General features: G+C 51.6%; 1 protein-coding gene and 1 long non-coding RNA gene across 2 annotated transcripts in view; both read right to left on the bottom strand.

Moving 5' to 3' along the window:
* The window catches only part of COQ8A (coenzyme Q8A), a 43,241-nt gene extending 41,131 nt beyond the window's left edge, over positions 1–2,110 (bottom strand). The window contains exon 1 of the mRNA XM_012810756.2: positions 1,980–2,110. The gene's annotated coding sequence lies outside the window, so the exon portion shown is untranslated. The remainder of the gene's footprint in view (positions 1–1,979) is intronic.
* An 877-nt stretch (positions 2,111–2,987) lies between these two features.
* LOC111728126 overlaps positions 2,988–5,018 on the bottom strand; it is a 12,106-nt gene continuing 10,075 nt past the window's right edge. The window contains exon 3 of the long non-coding RNA XR_002775515.1: positions 2,988–3,302. This is a non-coding gene — a long non-coding RNA (uncharacterized LOC111728126). The remainder of the gene's footprint in view (positions 3,303–5,018) is intronic.

Here is a 5,018-nt window from a genome sequence, read left to right as displayed (position 1 = left end):
AAAAACTGGCCCACAGCTGGGCACGGTGGCTCAGCCTATAATCCTAGCAGTCTGGGAGGCTGAGGTGAACAGATCACCTGAGCTGACAAGTTCAAGACCAGCCTCAGCTAGAGCGAGAACCTCGTGTCTAAAAGTAGCTGGGTGTTGTGGCAGGCACCTGTAGTCCCAGCTACTCAGGAGGCTGAGGCGAGAGAACAGCTTGAGCCCAGGAGTCTGAGGTTGCTGTGAGCTATGACACCATAGCACTTGAGGTGGGGGACAGAAAGTGAGACTCTGTCATAAAATAAATAAAAATTGGCCCAGACTTATTTCACGTGTAAATCCCAGTCTTCTACTTCTTCAGCACCCCCACCCCATTCCGGTGACTGCACCCATATAGCAGGGACAGTGTCCAGGGTTTCTACCTCCTATCTCTCTCTACCTGCAGGTTTTGCCTCTGTCCCAGGCGCACAGGTGAGTTCCTTTAAAGCCCAATCTGCATGGCTTCTACCACCAGATTAAGGCAGGGGGCTTAACTACTCTCTGCCTACTCAGGGGGGCCCCTGGCAGCATGGGTGACCCTTGTTAGACTCTTACCTCAGTGGTTCTCAGCCAAGGGTGATTGTGCCCTCTAATAGACATCTGGCAATATCTGGAGACACTTTTGATTGTCACAACAGCAGGTGGGGGTGGGGTGGTACTAGTCTAATGGCTAGAAGCCTGGGATACTGCAACATATCCTACAGTGCACAGGTCAGGTCCCCTACGACAAAGAATTATGGGTATAAAATGTGGACAGTCCAGAGGCTGAGAAACCCTGTCTTAGGTGACACAGTGGCTGTGGGAGATGCACAGGCTGGCTGGTTCACTTGTCCTTTGAGAAGCCTGAAATCAGGCCAAAAATAACAATTCTGCATTGTCTGCACGATTTGCACCCCTGAACAAAAGACTCAGAGCCACCACCTAAGCCTTAAAGATGCTGCTCCTGTGACGCATCAACCCCCATTTTTGTCTCTTCTCAGAAAGGCCCTCCTCAAAAGAGACAGTCTCCCAATAGCCCTCCTGCCAGAGTGACCCACTCACTCATTCATGGCATGACAACTGGCAGGCTGGCATCAATGTGTCCTCAAATCCTTTGGCAAGGAGGTAGAGCTGGCATGACCAGCTCCTCAATCCGGTCACGTAGACTCAAGGCCCAAGTTATTCTACAGGCTGCAGGCTGGACTCAGGCTGGGACGTTGCACAAAAGCTTCTCACTCTTCAAGAAGCAAGCATGGCTCACCCAAATGTCCCCAAACCCAGTCCTGGCCCTGCAGCATTCCTCATCACCCAAAGCACATGGAAGAACTGGCCTAGGTTTGGCAGAGGGGGCTGTTGCCCCTGTGCCATGAGTAGGAGTGAGCCAGGGAAAGGCTCAAGTTTAGGAGATTGAGCCCTAAGAGCCCCAGTGTTTGCAGAAGGAGGAGGGGCCAAGAAAAAGCGAAAGCAAAGGACCAAGAAGGGTCCCCTTCCTCAAGTTCATTCAAAATCCAACAGCTGGTGCTAGCTGAACATGTCAAACTTCTCAAACGACCCTGCAGCCTGGGACAGTTCGAGCTCCAAACACACTGCAAGAGGGTCTTGGGGTGAAGAAAAACATTACCGTGAGAAGGCGAGGCCGGAAAGCTGTATTGGCGACAAGAGGCACAGGCAGCGGGCAACGGAGCACAGGGGCTCCTGGGCAAGTTCCAGGAACCCGAGGCTCCGCACACGGCCCATCATCCCCTCCCCGAGGCAGAACCAGCAGTCTGAGAAGGGCACAGGGGTGGGAGATCCTGCAGACCTCCCACTCTGCACCTGAGGCGCGCCTAGGGCGCCCTGACACAGTAAAACTTGCCAAGAGAAAGCCACGCTATCAATTGAGAAAGACGCAAGAGGGGAAAAGGCCGGGATTGAGCCCAGGTCGGGCCACATCCAGACAGCTCCTGGGCGTGCAATGGGCCGGCGGGAGGCAGCCTTACCCGGCTGCAAGAAGCTGGGATCCACGGTCACCGTCCAGCAGCCTCCGCGCGCTCGTCGCTGCAATGATTGCCAGCACGCGCTCCGGATCTGTTTACCAACTCACCCGCGCCCGGGGCGGTCCGAACCCCGGAGTCCCGCCTCCCAGGCCGCTCCCATTGGCTGCGCCGCTGTCCCGGGCCGAACGCCGTGCGGTGTGCGGGAGCGTGCTCGGCGCGTGCTCCCGGCCCTCAGCCAATCGGAACCAAGGGCGGAGCGAGGCGAGCCAATGGAAAGCCGCTCCATGGCACAGGCCTCTCCCCTCGGTTCTTGCGTTCCGCACCTCCCGGTAGCCTTTCACCCTCTACGGGCCGCTGAAGCAGAACTTACCTCTGTAGGGTTATCTTAGCGCGCGCCTGCGCCTTGAGAACTGGCCGCTTGCAGCGGCGGCAAGGTGTGCGGAGCTGTAACCGCATGTTGGTGGGTGCTCGCCCGCTGTCCGCGCAGGCCTGGGAGGGGAAGCCGTGGACGGACTGACCGGACTGCAGAGGGTGTCGCCGCTGAAGACGGGGCCAGGCCTGCTGTCTGCTCCCCCAATGTATATACCGAGGCCCCTTTCCCAGTGTCCACATAAAGCACCTGGAGAAAAAGAAAGCCTAGGAGGCAAAGCCAATCACACTGCCACCCCCGGTGTCGCGGCCCTTCCTACTTTATCCTGTGGGCGCTGTCCTCAAAACAGGAAGCCTCCGCTGCCCGGGTTCCAAGCGGGGGCACCCCAGGCCGTGGCGGAGCTCGCGTCTAGAGTAACAAGACACTCTAGTCTTTAGGCCTTGCCTAGACAAAGTAGACCCGTGTGGCGACCCCTCGGGCCCCTATGGCCCTGGTCTCGAACAGAGCTGGAAGGAACCAGGCGTGACGCGGATTCGAAGTACAAGCTTGTAGCGAGCGGCCAGTCCTTCTTCGCAGAATAGCCCCGAGCAACCGCTAGCCTTTTATTGAGACCCTTCCACACAGGTGAGGGGAGTAATTAACAAACGACTGCGTGCTGACGTCTTCCACAAGGAACACCTGTGGATGAATGGCCCGAGGGTCCACCCTCCCAGCTGTAAATCATCTTGCTCAGAGGTCTTCTGGCTCTTGGCCTCCTCTATACACCTAGTTGTTCGGGCCCCTGTTGACAATCGCAGGACAGCCAACATGTGCAAGGAGCAAGTCCCCTCACCGGCAGGCACGTCTGCTCCTTATTGAAAGAAAAAATGAGTGAGCCACGGGCTGCCAGATAGCTTCCACTCAGATGATTCCCAAACACTGGTGGTCTGCAGCTCTGTCCAAGGTTTTTAGCGGTTCTTGTAGAAACGAGAAAAATAAGAACAAGTTAGTGAGTTTTTCATTTTATAAAATGAAATATTCAAGCCAAAAAGATTGTTCTTTTATCCTGAGACTTTTTTGGGCACCAACATTTAACTTCGTTGGAAGTTGTTTATTTTAATGTTATTACTTGGAATGACTTCAAGTTAGCTGTTCTATGTCAAGGCCTAAAATTGAGGAAGAGGGGTAACTTCTAATGAAATCCAGAAGTGACCTTAACTTAACAGTTCCTCATTGATCACTCACAGCTCGGCTTCCCAAACAAGAGATCTGACCTGGCTTGATCCAGCCACTATTCCCTAAAGAACAGAATTCTAAGTGTTGTGTGATGTGGGTGAACACAGTGCTCCTTGGACGACTCCCTTCCTGGGGGTCGGGGGGAGGCTTTCTTTAAGGAGAATGGAGACTGCGTTTTGTGGCTTCTCTGTGTATTGTGTGCAGCTTGCTTCTCCGTTCTGCACATTCACATACCATTCCCACGATCCAAATTCTGCTTCCCCCATCTTCTCCACATGAAATACAATGTAAATTTTAAGGGAGGAGTAAGACGTTATTTTGACTTAAGTTTCAAATAAATCAAGCTCCAAAATAGTACAGGTGAAACCATTCACCTTGATTAGATCTTCGACACCCTGGGTAGAGTGCGGTGGCATCATAGCTCACAGAAATTTCAAACTCCTCTGCTCAAGCGATACTCTTGCCTAAGCCTCCCAAGTAGCTGGGACTACAGGCACCTGCCACAACACCCAGCTATTTTCAGAGATGAGGTCTTGCTCTGGCTTAGGCTGGTCTTAAACCTGTGAGCTAAAGCAATCCACCTGCCTCCGCTTCCCAAGTGCTGGGATTACAGGCATGAGTCACTGCGTTCAGCCTTCAACTTTCATTTTCTTTTCTTCTTTTTTTTTTTAGACAGAATCTTGCTGTTGCCCAGGCTAGAGTGCTCTAACATCATAGCTCACAGCAACCTCAAACTCTTGTCTTAGCCTTCCCCATAGCTGGGACTACAGGCTCCCACCACCACACCCAGCTAGTTTTTCTATTTTTAGTAGAGACAGAGTCTACTAAAAAGACAGGGTCTTGCTCAGAGTAGTCTTCAACTACTGAGCTCAAGCAATCCACCCACCCTGGCCTTCCAGAGTGCTAGGATTACAGGTGTAAGCCACCTCACCCAGATGTATTTTTGTTGGTTTTTTTTTTTTTTTTAGCAAGGAGGTCTTGCTGTGTTGCGCAGGCTGGTCTCAAACTCCTGACCTCAAGCAATGCTCCTACCTCTTCCTCCCAAAGTTCTGGAATTATAAGCATGAGCCACTATGCTCAGCCTGTTTTTGAAATACGGTTTTGCTGGATATAGAATACTTAGTTGACAGATTTTAATTTTTCTTCAGCACTTTATGTCATGTCACAGCCTTATGGCCTCCAAAGTTTGTGCTGAGAAATCGGATGGTAATTGTATTAGGATCCTTATACATGATGAGTTGCTTTTTTCTTGCTGTTTATAACCTTCTTTCTGTGCTTTTGGCTTTTAACAGTTTGATTATCATGTGTCTCAGTGTGACTCTCTCTGCGTTTATCCTGTTTGGAGTTTGGTGTGCTTCTTAGAGGTTAATATTTTTATCAAAATTAAGAAGTTTTCTGTCATAGTTCTTCAAATATTTCTTTCTGTCCCTTTATCATTCTGGGACTTTTCTCCTAAG

This window comes from Otolemur garnettii, unplaced genomic scaffold (genome assembly GCF_000181295.1).
Source record: "Otolemur garnettii isolate 467f Iridium unplaced genomic scaffold, OtoGar3 scaffold00141, whole genome shotgun sequence".
Classification (NCBI taxonomy): Eukaryota; Metazoa; Chordata; class Mammalia; order Primates; family Galagidae; genus Otolemur; species Otolemur garnettii.
This window is presented reverse-complemented; position numbering and strand designations above follow the sequence as displayed.